The sequence below is a fragment of the Taurulus bubalis genome (assembly GCF_910589615.1).
Source record: "Taurulus bubalis genome assembly, chromosome: 14".
In the NCBI taxonomy this organism is placed as follows: Eukaryota; Metazoa; Chordata; class Actinopteri; order Perciformes; family Cottidae; genus Taurulus; species Taurulus bubalis.
Window position 1 is genome coordinate 1,683,561 of NC_136602.1, and position 17,364 is coordinate 1,700,924.

The following is a 17,364-nucleotide window of genomic DNA, read 5'->3' on the forward strand; positions in this document are numbered from 1 at the left end:
ATCGGCAGGAAGAAGCAGGAGGCCCTGGCCAGGAGACGCCTGCGCCTGGAGAGCGCCACCAAACCGTAGACGGGGCTCGGGCCCCCGACTCAAACGCACCTTTTAAAACAAAACCTCCTCGTCTTCATCACAGACGTCTCGTTGGAGGAGCTGCTGGACGACATTCCGACTGAAGAACAGTTTACATGCACTGAGTTTGAAATAATTCTGAATACTTGAATAACATTCCCAGGTGTTTTTTTTCCAGCATCATTATTTTAGTTCTCTGCACATGGTTTTGGATTGTTCATGCGTTTGTTTAAAAGCAGTAAATAGTGTTTTTTATGTGCCTCCTTCTTCTTCTACTGACGCGTACTTCAAGTATTTAGTACTTTGTGATCAAAGGAGCGTTGCTTTAGTTGAATTAAGAGCCGATTGAAACACTACAGAATGAATGATGTTCATGTTTCGTTCTTATTAGTTGTTTCTATGTTTTTGTTTGTGCGCGTCACAGTTTTGCAGAAGTCAGAATGAAGCGTCATGATGGAACCCCACAAACAAGTCATGATCCTCTCACTGGGAATAAACGGCTCCAATCGCAGCTTAAACTGGACTGACTGTGTTTTTAATAACTCACACCACACGATGTAGTCTTCTTCACAACCACAGACCGTTTTCTGAACAGGAAGTGAGCATATCAGTGACGTAGAGACGGCGTATACGTCTCTGGTGTCGACCTGTCAATCACCTTGTAGCCCCGCCCTAAAGCATCCCCTGTATTATGGTCTGTTTGACTCTAAATTACTTCTATACCCCCTGGTGGCCAGGAGAGAGAATGCAGCTGTAACACATGTAGCATAGACTTCTATACAACCAGAGGAGTTGCCCCCTGGTGGTCAGGAGAGAGAATGCAGCTTTAACACATGAAGCATAGACTTCTATACAACCAGAGGAGTCGCCCCCTGGTGGCCAGGAGAGAGAATGCAGCTTTAACACATGAAGCATAGACTTCTATACAACCAGAGGAGTCGCCCCCTGGTGGCCAGGAGAGAGAATGCAGCTTTAACACATGAAGCATAGACTTCTATACAACCAGAGGAGTCGCCCCCTGGTGGTCAGGAGAGAGAATGCAGCTTTAACACATGAAGCATAGACTTCTATACAACCAGAGGAGTCGCCCCCTGGTGGCCAGGAGAGAGAATGCAGCTTTAACACATGAAGCATATACTTCTATACAACCAGAGGAGTCGCCCCCTGGTGGCCAGGAGAGAATGCAGCTTTAACACATGAAGCATATACTTCTATACAACCAGAGGAGTCTCCCCTGGTGGTCAGGAGAGAGAATGCAGCTTTAACACATGAAGCATAGACTTATATACAACCAGAGGAGTCGCCCCCTGGTGGTCAGGAGAGAGAATGCAGCTTTAACACATGAAGCATAGACTTCTATACAACCAGAGGAGTCGCCCCCTGGTGGCCAGGAGAGAGAATGCAGCTATAACACATAAAGCATAGACTTCTATACAACCAGAGGAGTCGCCCCCTGGTGGCCAGGAGAGAGAATGCAGCTATAACACATAAAGCATAGACTTCTATACAACCAGAGGAGTCGCCCCCTGGTGGTCAGGAGAGAGAATGCAGCTTTAACACATGAAGCATATACTTCTATACAACCAGAGGAGTCGCCCCCTGGTGGTCAGGAGAGAGAATGCAGCTTTAACACATGAAGCATATACTTCTATACAACCAGAGGAGTCGCCCCCTGGTGGTCAGGAGAGAGAAGTAGTCATTTTCTCACGTGAAATTCTCTTCATCCTGTTTGAACCACAGATCTCGTTTCAGACGTTTACCTCGTTGACTCTGAGACGATTGAACATGAAACACCGACTCATATTTGGGTTTCGCGGCTCGTTCCCACAGCTCTCCTATTACGACGAACGCGAGTCGTCCTTCAGCGCCGTGGTGCTGACGTGTGAGTCATGTGACCGTGGTGGAGTTCCTCTATAACTAAAACAGAAATCATAAAAGTGGTGTTTATTTGTGAAGATGGCGTCCAGAAGCTCGTGATTCCTGCAGAGCTCTGTGCTCCCCTCATCACAAACGCCTTGTAGACGTCTTCTTGCTGCCACACTGGCTCTACTTCTGAATCAAACAGCTGCAGAGGATTCTCTCTCTCACACACACACACACACACACTAGTTATTGGCATCCATTACTCCAGACCTGCACGTCTTGCCGGGCCGCTGACAGGTCGGAGCAGATCTGACGGGAGCCCCATTTTGCGAACGCTCAAATCTGTTCTCAACAAGTCGCCGCCTGTGAGGGCCGACATTGTGGACGCGGCGAGCTGCTACAGCCTCGGCGTGGAGCGCATTATTGTGATTAGACGTGAGGGATTATTTTAATATGAGGGCTAATTTGTCCTGCTGGCCTCTTATCGCGGCGCTCACCTGCTGAACAATGTTCCTCTTTGTAATCCCGGGAGAATTCCTCGGGCCCCTCCCCGGCCATTACGTGCCTGTGAGTTCCCAGGTGTGTGTGTGTGTGTGTGTGTGTGTGACGGGTGGTCTGCAGGTGTGTATATTAGAGTATTTATCCCATTCCGAGCACGTAAAAAAAAGGCCCCATCCCTTGTAAATCAGACTGCAGGGGCAATTTGGCAACCGCATGAAAGGCCCCTGTTTTTTTTTATGACCATGATTATGGTTATGATGATGACTAGTATTTATTTCAACTATCTGATGAAACCCTCGGCTAAAGCCAACAGGTGTCGGAGCAGGTACAATATCGTGCTCGCTGAAGGATCCGCTGTAATGTCGCGGTGGAACATCGTTCGCCGCCGAGAGCAGAAGAAAGAGTCGCTTCAGCGGCCGCTCGTTACGGAGCCATCTCTGATTATTACAACGTCCTCTTTGTGGAGAGGGAGATGATTTATGGCCGCTAGTCAGCCGCACGGCAGTAATTGCAGCGGCGGCGATTATGTTTCCATGGCACCTGTTTAAACTGTCTATTCTTATGTGAATGTTTTCTTTTCTTTTGGGGGGAAAGAGGGGGATTTGCAGCTTGAGACTGATGTGCGGAGACATTAATTTGAGTTGTGAAACGGGGGTCCGGGGCGGTGTGGTAACAATTAGGGAAGAGGAGCGTTTATGATGGATGGGTTTGTGTTGCGTTATCTGATCTATCAGGGAAAGTTTGCTCAGAACCAAAGCAGTGATTATTAATCACGCGAGAGAGTCTGTTCAGCAATAAATACTTAGAAATACCTAAACATAATAATCATATATCATCCTGATGCAAAAAAGTAGACGCACTATATAGTCCATATATGATGCTCTGCATGTCCATATTGAGTGAGGCTGTTGGTCTGTGCTGACCTTTGACCTCCGCTGCGTCGCTGGTTAAAGTATCTTCAGGTGATGTCTCACGAAAAGACTTTTTTTTTGTGTTTTCCAACTAAATTCCAGCAACACGTGAATACACGAACACAGACTTTTCATAATAAACTTTTACAAATAAACACAGGAAGCTCGAGGTTGGGTTAAAGTACAAACTACTTGTGTTAATGCTACGCTAACTTATTTCATCAGTCACAAAATGATGGGAAAATGAGTGAAGAATTTGACAAAAATGGAATCCAATCGTACTTCGAGTCGAATACCAAGCTAGTGATTTGACTGACAGGAAACTACCGTAAAAGTCGGGTTACAAGCCGCTCCTACCTCCGGTCAGTGTCCCCGCTGTAGAAAGCTAGGAGCTAGCGCTGCTGCTAGCTAGCACTGCTGCTGCTACTGCCCGCGTCCCTTCTGTCCAAGTCGGGTGTCGAGCCTGGTCCCGCTACCTTGGGTGGTTTTCGGGGAGCTAGCGGAAGTTAGCGGGGAAGCAACGGAGCGCTAGCAGGAGCCCCAGCTGGCTACAGCGGGGAGCTAACGGGGACACTGACCGAAGGTAGTAGCGGCTCGTAACCCGACTTTTACGGTAACATAAAAATGTCCTGCCACCATAACTACACCAAACTAGTGCCTGACTACCGACATAACTAATCCAGCAGCGACACGCAGCAGAACAAGGCCGGAGAACCTCAAGTGCACGCTTGTTCCCCAACGTCTTCTCGGTAGAACGACCACGATGATGCGGGCAAGCGGTTTCATTTCAACTAAACTGCCGAGAGCGTCGTGAAAAGGTCTCCAGCACCCAGTCTGAATCTGCAGGTGAAGCAAACAGCAAACACACATTAGCCGTCTTTAGAAATACGACCCGGGGGGAAGCTCTGGCCTCCGGGTGCCGGGCAGCCAATCGGAGACGGCGTCTCTAAACGCTGGTAGCGCCTCGCTGTGTCGGACTAATGCACATCGCACATACGTCACATTCTTTTTCTTCTTCTTCTCTGTTTGTGTATCCTCTCCATGTCTCACACACACACACACACACACACACACACACACACACACACACACACACACACACACACAGAGCGGCGCTGTGGCAGCAGCCTGTCAGCAGCGTAAATGACCTGTGAAGAGTTTCACGGTGCGTGTCATTAGGCAGCTTTAGATTTGTTTCAACAGCGCTTTACCTGAGGGCTCCATTCATGGGCCCCCAGGTATGACGTCCCTCCCCACTGAGGGTGTGTGTGTGTGAGTGTGTGTGTGTGTGTGAGAGGGAGACAGTGATGGAAAACCCATGAGCATGATGGGGCAAGAGGCTCAAGTGTGTTGCCGGTCTACCGCTGCTGCCAGACTCTGTTGACAGAAACAGTGTTTTTACCACACAGACCACAGTGACCTCGTTAGTTTGTGTGTGTTGTCGAGTTTTAATGAAAGGTTTAAGCTTAGTTTGTACACGTCGGAGAAATCAGGTGCAATCAAAGTTTTAACACGTCTGAGGATTGTACAAAGACGGTCAATGCCTTCTTTTTTTAATGCTTTAGAAACAGGACGTCTTAAAAATGTACATTTAAATACATATTTTGCAGCCAAATGAAACTGTTTGCAGGATATTTAAACTTTATTTCCTTCATAACACATGTTTTACTTGACTTCTTTCTTTACTGGGTTTGTATAAAGGAAGAAAAACTTTAGTTCTGATTCACCAAAGTCCCATCCGACCATCTGCGGGGTTAAATGTCTGTTTTAGTCCGACTCCTCTGAGCCTTTGAAGAGAGCATCCAGTTACCCGTCATGAAGGGACGTCTGACAGCGAGGCCAAGCGGAGAAAACATTGTAAATACAGCGTACGCTTAAACTGATATTGATTCTTCTTCACGGCAGTAAATTGCTTCGCTCCATCTCCAGTAGTAATGCACTGAAGTGCTCGTATGAGGTCCAAACAAACCGAATCAGTTTGAAGCTGCACTCACTTCTTGGTTTTAACGGTTCCTAATAGACGCGTTCTGTGTGCTGCACCTTTGACGTGCAGAGAGTTATCGATGCATGGCGTTAACACTGGAAGTTTAATGCTTTTAGTGTGAAAAAAACAACATATCTCAAATTTTGCAAGTCTGACAAGTGTTTTTTTTTTTTTTATCCACCCCAGGCAGACATGACCTCTTATCCCAGTAATTTACGACGAGTTGATCAGTGGAATACTTTTCTAGGAAAATGAGTCACGTGGAGGTCAGCGTCACCCAGACGCAGCAGCGATAAGCAGCGAGGAGGTGTCTTGTTATTAGAATCTAAATCACCGCTCTGGAATGGAAGCAGCAACGGGAGGATTTATTAGACTCCAATTTCCAAAAAACTCCACGTTCTCGTACAGCGCTCAACCCGGGAATATCACTTTTTATTGCCTACTCCATCCGACCTGATCCCGTATTGACGTCCCGGCATCTCCACGCTTTGTTGAGCTCTGATTAGAGTCTGCAGACTCGACGTGTTTAGAGAAACGAGACTCTCGTGCACACGGCCAACACATATCCCTGTTGCCACATTCCTTTCGGCCTATATCTGCCAACACCTTTGCGCTACAATGGCTTTGGCCCCTTTTTCTTCTTCTCCCCCCAGCCTGTAATAGTCAGCGTGGGCTGTAATGGTCTGTTGACAGGTTTAGGCTGAGGTAATTTTGTTGCCGGGTTTTACAGTGAGGTGCCAAATCTTCCCCCGAGGACGAGAGAGAAAAAAAGGAGCAGGAGCAGATGCGGGGAAGCTAGCCGTTAGCTCCCACGATGCGCTCGTTATCGGGCCGATTGTTGTGATAAAAGTCTGGGTAGGAAGCAAATTATTTTTATATTGTTGGCTTCCGCATGACGTCGGGACTCGGAGGTAATTACAAGGGTCAGCTGTCGCTTTGCTGTACAGGAACAATGTGTTAGCGGCGGCGGCGGCGCACATGTTGAGCGGCGCTAGCTGCTGGGAGTTGTGTGTGCTCTCGAGTTAAAATGGCCCCCGCTGTGCAGAGACGCTGAATAAAGAGAGGCCAGCTGAGTGGAACTCCAGCTGCCGGACTAACACACACACACACACACATGCACACACACACACGCACACACACACACACACACACACACACACACACACAGTGGAATATAATGGAAAGCAGGACTGTTGGAGGCCGAGGGGTTCCCTGAGCAATGTGCAAAGCAGATCAGCCGTTCACAGGATACACAATCACCTGCCAGCTGACCGTCTCCTGTGGGATGGAGGTCTCAGGGGTTCCCCCAGTGCTGGAGACACACACACACACACACACACACACACACACACACAGCGGTCGGGTCGTAGTTGTTCTCGATCTGATTTTCTATTTATGGAACTTGAGTTTCTGTTTTGTCCTTTTTCTGTTTAGTCATGCTAACTCGTTAACTTACCACTCTTTTTGTGGCCTCATGCTTTGTTTCCAAGTGACCTTGTTACCCTGACGCACACATGTGGCTGTCTCTTTAAATGAACGGATTACATTGAACTTCATCACAAGGGTGGTTGCTGAGTGTGTGAACTCTCACTAAAGCTACAGCTCAGTCCTAATCTAAATTCCGATCTTGACATCTGACCTTCACACAGCTCCGAAAAAGACGTGAGGACGAGCAGGACGGGAAACCTTTTAAATGGTTTTGAGTGGTTTTAAATAACCCTGACCCTGAAACCATCATTCAAACATTCCAGCGTATAACGTAACAGTTCATACCCACAAAAATTACCTACAAAAAGTGCCAATTTCTGCACAGAAACACAGTCTTTTCAAAACAAAGTTCTGTCTTCACAGGAAACATCAGTTAGGTTTATGCAACTTTATGATTACGTGGACAACAAACAGAAGAAATGCGTGGGAGATCTACATATGAGGCCGCATTATAATTCTATATCGTTATTGCTACGAATGCTGGAGGAGAACACCACAAAAAGTACCGAAAGTACCAAAATCGAACCAAAATGCAACAAACTACTTTACCATTTGGCAACCAAAGTACTCAGTTGCCTATAAAATGTTTAACTTATTTGTGATACGTCAAAAGCACATATAATCCGTGACAAGATGACGAGCTTCCCTCGTAAAGTAAATCCCGATGCATGTTTGGTTGCATGGGAATGTGGTTCTAAAGGCCGGGGATAGAAGAACAAAGCCTGCGTCTGGAGCCAGAGGCTGGTCCCGGTCCAGAGCTCAGCGCCGGCTGCTCATTACTCCCATTTCCTGGCTCTGATGAAGAATGACGGAGAGAAGAGGTGCAAAGAGGCTCGTGGACAAAAGATCAACGCTCTCTCACTCGCTCGTGAGACCCTGATTCTTTGTTATGTTCACTACCTTTTTAATGTTTTTGCTGCAGCCTCAGACTCAGAAACGCGATGAGCCGAGCGGAGAGGAAGCGGATGCCAGCGCCGTCTTCCCCTCAAAGGCAAATTGGGAGTCCCCAGTCAAATTACTCGAGCTGTTTCCAAAATGCAAATACGTGTTATCGAATCAACAAAGCAACTAAAGATGCAAATCGAGAGATCCGTGCAGCTCGTTTAGCATCTGCTGGGAAAGGGAAAGAAATGAAACATTTCCATCAAGGCTCTGCAGCCGTGTTTCCTCCGCTGAGAGCGAGCAAAGATTTGTGTGTTTTGTTGTTTGATTCGTTTTTTTTTAAAGTTTTCGCTGGAGGAATTGGGGCGCTTCAGGCAGCGTGGGAATTTTGCAACGCTGAACGCAACCGTTGGTGTGTGTCGGTTAACGCAGTCGCCAAGTTTGCAGGATGTGAAGAGAGAGGGTGGCAACAGACGAGACACCTGAGCCACACGGAGGGTTCTTCCATACGACCTCTGCACCCACAGAGGAGCTCGTGGTAAATGATGGGGGTAAAGAGTCGGCCGCACACTTTGTGTTCGACGGTCGATGAAGGAATTCATCGTTCTCTTTTCATGCATGAAGAGTGATTCTTTTCTCTTGACTGGGAGGGAAGATGCAATATTAACAATGTAGTACAACACAGTCTGACGGACTCTTCTTGATTAATATTGGTTTTATGGACAGAGACGTCAATTTCTGCATGTCCCTTGCCACAACCATTAATTGGGGTCGAGCTGAATAGTACGGTTTAGATAACGAAACACCAACAGTTAGTTTGAGACAACTAAACCACCAACACTTATGTTGAGACAACTAAACACCAACAGTTAGGTTTAGACAACTAAACCACCAACAGTTATGTTGAGACAACTAAACCACCAACAGTTATGTTGAGACAACTAAATACCAACAGTTAGGTTGAGACAACTAAACCACCAACAGTTATGTTGAGACAACTAAACCACCAACAGTTATGTTGAGACAACAAAACACCAACAGTTAGGTTGAGACAACTAAACCACCAACAGTTAGGTTTAGACAACTAAACCACCAACAGTTATGTTGAGACAACTAAACACCAACAGTTAGGTTGAGACAACTAAACCACCAACAGTTATGTTGAGACAACTAAACACCAACAGTTATGTTGAGACAACTAAATACCAACAGTTATGTTTATGCAACTAAACACCAACAGTTATGTTGAGACAACTAAACCACCAACAGTTATGTTGAGACAACTAAACACCAACAGTTAGGTTTATGCAACTAAACACCAACAGTTATGTTGAGACAACTAAACCACCAACAGTTAGGTTGAGACAACTAAACCACCAACAGTTATGTTGAGACAACTAAACCACCAACAGTTATGTTGAGACAACTAAACCACCAACAGTTAGGTTGAGACAACTAAACACCAACAGTTAGGTTGAGACAACTAAACCACCAACAGTTAGGTTGAGACAACTAAACACCAACAGTTAGGTTGAGACAACTAAACACCAACAGTTAGGTTTAGTCAACTAAACACCAACAGTTAGGTTTAGACAACTAAACACCAACAGTTAGGTTGAGACAACTAAACCACCAACAATTAGGTTGAGACAACTAAACCACCAACAGTTAGGTTGAGACAACTAAACACCAATAGTTAGGTTGAGACAACTAAACCACCAACAATTAGGTTTAGACAACTAAACACCAACAGTTAGGTTTAGACAACTAAACACCAACAGTTAGGTTGAGACAACTAAACCACCAACAGTTAGGTTGAGACAACTAAACACCAACAGTTAGGTTTAGACAACTAAACACCAACAGTTAGGTTGAGACAACTAAACACCAACAGTTAGGTTGAGACAACTAAACCACCAACAGTTAGGTTGAGACAACTAAACACCACCAGTTAGGTTGAGACAACTAAACCACCAACAATTAGGTTGAGACAACTAAACCACCAACAGTTAGGTTGAGACAACTAAACACCAATAGTTAGGTTGAGACAACTAAACCACCAACAATTAGGTTTAGACAACTAAACACCAACAGTTAGGTTTAGACAACTAAACACCAACAGTTAGGTTGAGACAACTAAACCACCAACAGTTAGGTTGAGACAACTAAACACCAACAGTTAGGTTTAGACAACTAAACCACCAACAGTTAGGTTGAGACAACTAAACACCAACAGTTAGGTTGAGACAACTAAACCACCAACAGTTAGGTTGAGACAACTAAACACCAACAGTTAGGTTGAGACAACTAAACCACCAACAGTTAGGTTGAGACAACTAAACACCAACAGTTAGGTTGAGACAACTAAACACCAACAGTTAGGTTTAGTCAACTAAACACCAACAGTTAGGTTTAGACAACTAAACACCAACAGTTAGGTTGAGACAACTAAACCACCAACAATTAGGTTGAGACAACTAAACCACCAACAGTTAGGTTGAGACAACTAAACACCAATAGTTAGGTTGAGACAACTAAACCACCAACAATTAGGTTTAGACAACTAAACACCAACAGTTAGGTTTAGACAACTAAACACCAACAGTTAGGTTGAGACAACTAAACCACCAACAGTTAGGTTGAGACAACTAAACACCAACAGTTAGGTTTAGTCAACTAAACACCAACAGTTTGGTTGAGACAACTAAACCACCAACAGTTAGGTTGAGACAACTAAACACCAACAGTTAGGTTTAGTCAACTAAACACCAACAGTTAGGTTTAGACAACTAAACACCAACAGTTAGGTTGAGACAACTAAACCACCAACAATTAGGTTGAGACAACTAAACCACCAACAGTTAGGTTGAGACAACTAAACACCAATAGTTAGGTTGAGACAACTAAACCACCAACAATTAGGTTTAGACAACTAAACACCAACAGTTAGGTTTAGACAACTAAACACCAACAGTTAGGTTGAGACAACTAAACCACCAACAATTAGGTTGAGACAACTAAACCACCAACAGTTAGGTTGAGACAACTAAACACCAACAGTTAGGTTGAGACAACTAAACCACCAACAGTTAGGTTGAGACAACTAAACACCAACAGTTAGGTTGAGACAACTAAACCACCAACAATTAGGTTGAGACAACTAAACCACCAACAATTAGGTTGAGACAACTAAACACCAACAGTTAGGTTTATGCAACTAAACACCAACAGTTAGGTTGAGACAACTAAACACCAATAGTTAGGTTGAGACAACTAAACCACCAACAATTAGGTTGAGACAACTAAACACCAACAGTTAGGTTTATGCAACTAAACACCAACAGTTAGGTTGAGACAACTAAACACCAATAGTTAGGTTGAGACAACTAAACCACCAACGCGGTGTCAAACTGGTCTTCTGGTTGTTGTCCTGTTTGTTGGACCCGTCCACCAATAGTTGTCTTGTTAGATATTGTAAAGTGCGTCATTGGCTCTTACGGTTGCGTCACCACATGGATGCATTTAACCACAAGGATTCCAGTTGACTTTTCATCGGCATTATTTTTGTGCTCAGCCACACGGAAAAGAAACCTGACAGTTTGTGTCCATGTACGCACGAAAACCAATAGGTTGCCTTCCGTGACTATTTCACAAACTGCCGTGATCCTGGGTTGTGTAGCAACGGGTCGTTACTTCAGGGCCTCGAAGTATAAATTGCCAAAAGTGAGCGCAGTGAGTTAGTGTTGAGTTCCTCTGATAACGGCAGGCAGACGGCACAGTGTGGGGGCCGATGGGGAAGACAGAAGCCATGAATCAGCCGTGGCTCTACAGCATCGCAGACGCACGAGCAGCGCCTGAGACATTATTTATAGAGCTCGTTCAAAGGGAAAATGCATGAAGGTTGTGTTTGCTTTTAATCTCGTTTTGGCCACGTCTTTGCAGATAATCGGCACAGCTGTGATGTTTCTCCACCGGACATCTTGGAGAGGCTAAAGAAGTGTTTAGATGGCGCTTTTTACTTTCATCTGTTAGCGAGGTTTTTGAAAATCACAAGACAATTATTTGTCAGTTAAGGAGAGAAGATTTTACGCCGTAAATGACGGATCCAGCCAGAGCCTCAAGAGACCGTCTCCACGTCTGTTTATGGACCTAAATGCAGTGAGAACCCCGGATATAAGCGGGATATCATGTCCGGTAATGACAAGAAGTCTCTGTGGCTGAGGGGGGGATTCCTCTGGTTGTATAGAAGTCTATGCTTCATGTGTTAAAGCTGCATTCTCTCTCCTGACCACCAGGGGGCGACTCCTCTGGTTGTATAGAAGTCTATATAAATGACTCTACTTCTCTTGATGTATTCCCTCAGTAAACATTATAAACATGAGTTTATGTCTCAATCTCTAGTTTCAAGTCTTCTTCAATACAGCATGATGTTCATTTAGTAAATTATGGTCATTTAGCGTCAAACAGATCATAAAGCAGGGGATGCTTTAGGGGCGGGGCTACAGGGTGATTGACAGGTCGACACCAGAGACGTATACGCCATCTCTTCGTCTCCTCCTCAGTCCATATATGGTCACTTCTGTTCATCGGATGTAAAAAACTGAACACGTCGAGCTTTGAATGCAAACGCTTCCATTAAGCAAATATGGGACACAGTTTTACCTCAATAAGAAACGGAGAGAAGTCCAATAGTTTAAACGTGTAATTCATAACTGAAACAGATCATATTGCTGCGTTACGCCGGTCTGGACACAACATGTGACCCGCCGCTAGTTTAGTCTATCAATAGTGTTGAAACGTGCCTGTCACACATGCCACCTTGACATATAAGGCCTGTTTACATGCTGCTAACACACACACACACACACACACACACACACACACACCAACCAACCGCCCACACACTAAAGGTTACCAGGCCGGGATTTTAATCTACATGTGAAATGTGCTCTCCGACGCTGCTTCTTCTGTCTAGTCAGCGATCTGGCTATTGCCCCCGTGATTCAGAGAGCCTCACTTTATTGATTGAATGAGTTTCAGTCTGGAACACACACACACACACACACACACACACACACGCACACACACACACACACACACACACACACACACACACTGGTGACTTTGTTGCAAATGGAGGGAGAGAGAGGGATGAGTGTCAGGCCTGGCGTGATGGGCGAACATCAATCATTGCTTGTCAGCCTCGCCTTTTCCCTCCACCCTGAACCCCCCACTCTTCCTCTGCCTGACTGATCAGCCTTTGTTTTGAATGGCATGTGTGTGTGTGTGTGTGTGTGTGTGTGTGTGTGTGTGTGTGTGTGTGTGTGTGTGTGTCTGTCCCTGCCTGTTCAGATTCACACTGGAGGTATTTCAAGCAACAACAAAGGCCATTAAAAGGTTTTCATGAACGCCGCTCGGCGCTCCTCTTCACCTCATCATCAGAGAGGAAGAGCGTCCACCGCACACAGCGGCGTCTCTTTGTGTGTGATTTGTATTTAATAAAAGTTGTATAAACATTTTATGGCCGCAGAGGAAGTTTGATAGACGGAGCTGACGACTACAAGTTAGAAAATGAAAGAAGCCGAGAAGCATAAACTATTCTGACGTTTTGAAGCCTCCAGTTTGTCGAATTATCCGTCGCCATCTTGGATTTTGGCCGTCGCCATCTTGTTTTTCTGCAACCAGTGAACAGGAATTGACCATATTTGGACTGAGGAGGAGTGACGTAAAGACGCGATATACGTCTCTGGTGTCGACCTGTCAATCACCTTGTAGCCCCGCCCTAAATCTTTTAAAACTACTTTTCTCCTTAAAGTAAGGGTGTTTTTTATTTATTTAAATCAAATAAGATCTGTCAGTGTAGTGACAGCACAGTTTTGTTCTTTTAACTAGATATATTATTTCCCTCATGAAATCCTGAAACATCTCGATTCAAAACAGGTTGAAATACAGAAATGCTTTTTTTTTTTTTTAAACAAAACATTCACGGCTCAATTATAACAGAATGGAATGATTAGATGTATTTATTTGTTGCGTCTCTCCCTCCGTGGTTTCCGTGTCCGTCCGACTCTCTGTGAGCTTCATGCTTAAGATCTCAGAGAAACTGGAGGATAAAAAGACATCCGGAACTAATAGACTTTCCAAAAAACTTGAGCTCAGAATATCACGATTTATGAATCGGCCCGGGACAAGTGCTGCGTCTGTTTGTCAGGGAATCGTATATTTCTTCTTTTCCCCCTTTTTTTTTTTTGTAAGGAAAAATGTATTTGGCCCTCCACCAATCACTGGGAGCGTGTTCTCTTCATGTCGAGCCAAAAGCTACAGCGCTCCTCTCTCTCTCTGCCGGGCGATCCGACGCTATTTGTTATTGCGCTTTGTTTTGTGTGCAGAAAGCCCCAGTGTGTCTTATGGGTAATGGGTGCCAGGGGCTGGGGATGTGTTTTCAATTACCACTTGGTAGAATGACTGATGGCGAGACAATCAAGCACAGAACTGTGTGTGTGTGTGTGTGTGTGTGTGTGTGTGTGTGTGTGTGACTATGTTTGCATGTGCAAACTGCTTTGTGTGTGTGTGTGTGTGTGTGTGTGTGCACGCCTTGCATCTGTGTTTTTTTATGTGATCTGTGCTCTGATTTTTTCCATATTCCTCTTTCAATCAGCGGCGTAAGGACCAAAGTCGGGGATCCTTCCAGCCGAAACACCAAAGCAAGAAGAAAAAGACCAAAAAGAATTATCGCTTTTATCTATTAAATTCCCCAAATGGTCCGCAGGGATCCGCCCCTCTCCCTCTCCCCCATCCCAAACATTTGGTTTCGTGCCAGAAATAAATAAAAAAGGATGATACCAAAAAACAAATGCATCAAATACAGGGGAGCCCTGGTGGTCTGCTGCTGCAGGACTGTCCTCATAAAACCTGAACCGAGGACGCTGTGTGTTGTGTTAGCTCTCTGTTAGCATCTCTTGTGTTAGCATTCTGTTACCATCTCTTGTGCTAGCTTTCTGTTAGCATCTCTTGTGTTAGCTTTTTGTTAGCATCTCTTGTGTTAGCTTCCTGTTAGCATCTCTATGTTAACGGGTCAGTTTTGACCCACATCAGCTGTACAATACACTAAAACAATTATCTATCATCTCATGTGTTTCTCATCTCTTGGTGACCTTGTTAGGCTTCCTTTTCCATGAACATATTGTTTATGTTTTAATATTTTTGGTGTGGGCCTCTGGGCCTTTTCTTTGTCAGGATACCTCCATTTCAATAAAGAAATGTTAAAATGAACCTCAAGAGAATCATATAAATAAATAAAAGGTTGTTGTGTTACCTGACTATTACTAAGGGGTATTACAACACATCTCTTCAATACATTTGTTTTATTTATTTTTTCATTTTAATATTATTAACTATATTAACATCTATGGTGTTACGGGTCAATTTTGACCCTTTTATATTTACTTCAAGAAAAAGGCTAAAACTTTCTTTTTTCAGCAATATAACTTTAATACAAACACAAAATGAAAAGAAGTCATAACACAACATATATATCAAGCAAATCTTATTTTAATAATTGGGTCAAAACCGACCCTAACAACACAAAGGTCATCATTTCAACCAGAAATTTAGTGAAAAAAAGTTTGTTTCATTTAGCTGAAATAGAGGTTCTGACAAAGTCAAAAAGCCTTGATGCAATAAACACATTGATGTGGTTCTTTTATGGATTTAAAACCTGAAACGGGTCGGTGCTGCTCTAACACTAGAGGAAGGAAAAACAACCGGCGTCTACGTTTCTGAAACCCTCACGAGAGCCATGAAGTCCAGGATGTCCCTCGTGAGGGTTTCCACCTCCTGGTGGACGTGAACAGAGTCCCCGAGTCCCCGCTGCCTTATGGGGCCCGCTGCCTTATGGGGCCCGCTGCCTTATGGGGCCCGCTGCATTATGGGGCCCGCTGCCTAATGGGGCCCGCTGCCTTATGGGGCCCGCTGCATTATGGGGTCCGCTGCCTAACGGGGCCCGCTGCCTTATGGGGCCCCGGAGGAGCAGCGCCCGGGACCCAGATGGAGCCCATGAATGATTCATCACAGGTGAGGTAGTTCACAGTGAAACCAGTCACAACTCCAAGGTGTGCGATACGTGAATAATGAATTATCGTTGCATCTGGGAGTTCTTCAAGAAGAATTACGTTTCTGTGCAGCTTAAAAAAAATAAAAAAAAGCATCGCACCCCAACAACACAACGTGTTCTACTTTAACTAAAAGCCAAGCGCACACTCCCGTGAACACACACACACACACACACACACACACACACACACACACACACACACACACACACACACTGTGGGGAGGCCATATTAGAGCAGCGTATTGTATATTTATGAGGCCACGTAATGCATCGCATTTACTCCATATTCATTTGAAATATTAAAGACCTTCACCCTCACTCTCCCTCTCTCTCTCTCTCTCTCCCTCTCTCTCTCTCTCTCTTTCTCTCTCTCTCTCTCTCTCTCTCTCTCTCTCTCTCTCTCTCTCTCTCCCGATGACACAATGCGGGAGCACAAGTTTTATGGAGTGAGAATGGAAATTAACTCTATAACAACTATATTAACTCTATAATAACTATATTAACTCTATATTTACTCAATAATAACTATATTATCTCTTTATTTACTCTATAATAACTATATTAACTCTATATTTATTCTATAATAACTATATTTACTCTATAATAACTATATTAACTCTATATTAACTCTATAATAACTATATTAACTCTATATTAATTCTATAATAACTATATTCACTCTATATTTATTCTATAATAACTATATTAACTCTATATTTACTCTATAATAACTATATTAACTCTACAATAACTCTATATTAACTCTATATTTACTCTATAATAACTATATTTACTCTATATTTACTCTATAATAACTATATTAACTCTATAATAACTCTAGATTAACTCTATATTTACTCTATAATAACTATATTAACTCTATATTTACTCTATAATAACTATATTAACTCTATATTTACTCTATAATAACTATATTAACTCTATAATAACTCTATAATAACTCTATATTTACTATATAATAACTATATTAACTCTATATTTACTCTATAATAACTATATTAACTCTATAATAACTCTATATTTACTCTATTATAACTATATTAATTCTATATTTGCTCTATAATAACTATATTAACTCTATATTTATTCTATAATAACTATATTAACTCCATATTTGCTCTATTATAACTATATTAACTCTATATTTGCTCTATAATAACTATATTAACTCAAGCCACGATCTGTTATAAAGTAAAGTAGATTTGTTGCCTCTGTAAAACTTTAAAAAGTAGATGTTGAAAAAGACACATAACAATGCGTTGCACACACACACACACACACACACACACACACACACACACACACACACACACACACACACACACACACACACACACACACACACAACCCTCCAGTCTGTAATATATGAACTCATATATCATCTCCTGAAAAGTCCTTACTGTGTGTGATGGGCTGTATTCAGAGGCAGTAAACTGGATTTCCTTCAAGGTAATAAATGACATCGCACTAAATCATACAATTTTTATACACATATTCACACACACACACACACACACACACACACACACACA

The 17,364-nt window shown here is 43.5% G+C and overlaps 1 protein-coding gene across 1 annotated transcript in view; it reads right to left on the reverse strand.

The window, feature by feature from the left end:
• Window positions 1–17,364, reverse strand: part of etaa1b (ETAA1 activator of ATR kinase b) — a gene marked incomplete at its 3' end in the record, with an annotated part of 24,771 nt that overhangs the window by 3,771 nt on the left and 3,636 nt on the right. The gene's annotated exons all lie outside the window — the stretch shown is intronic.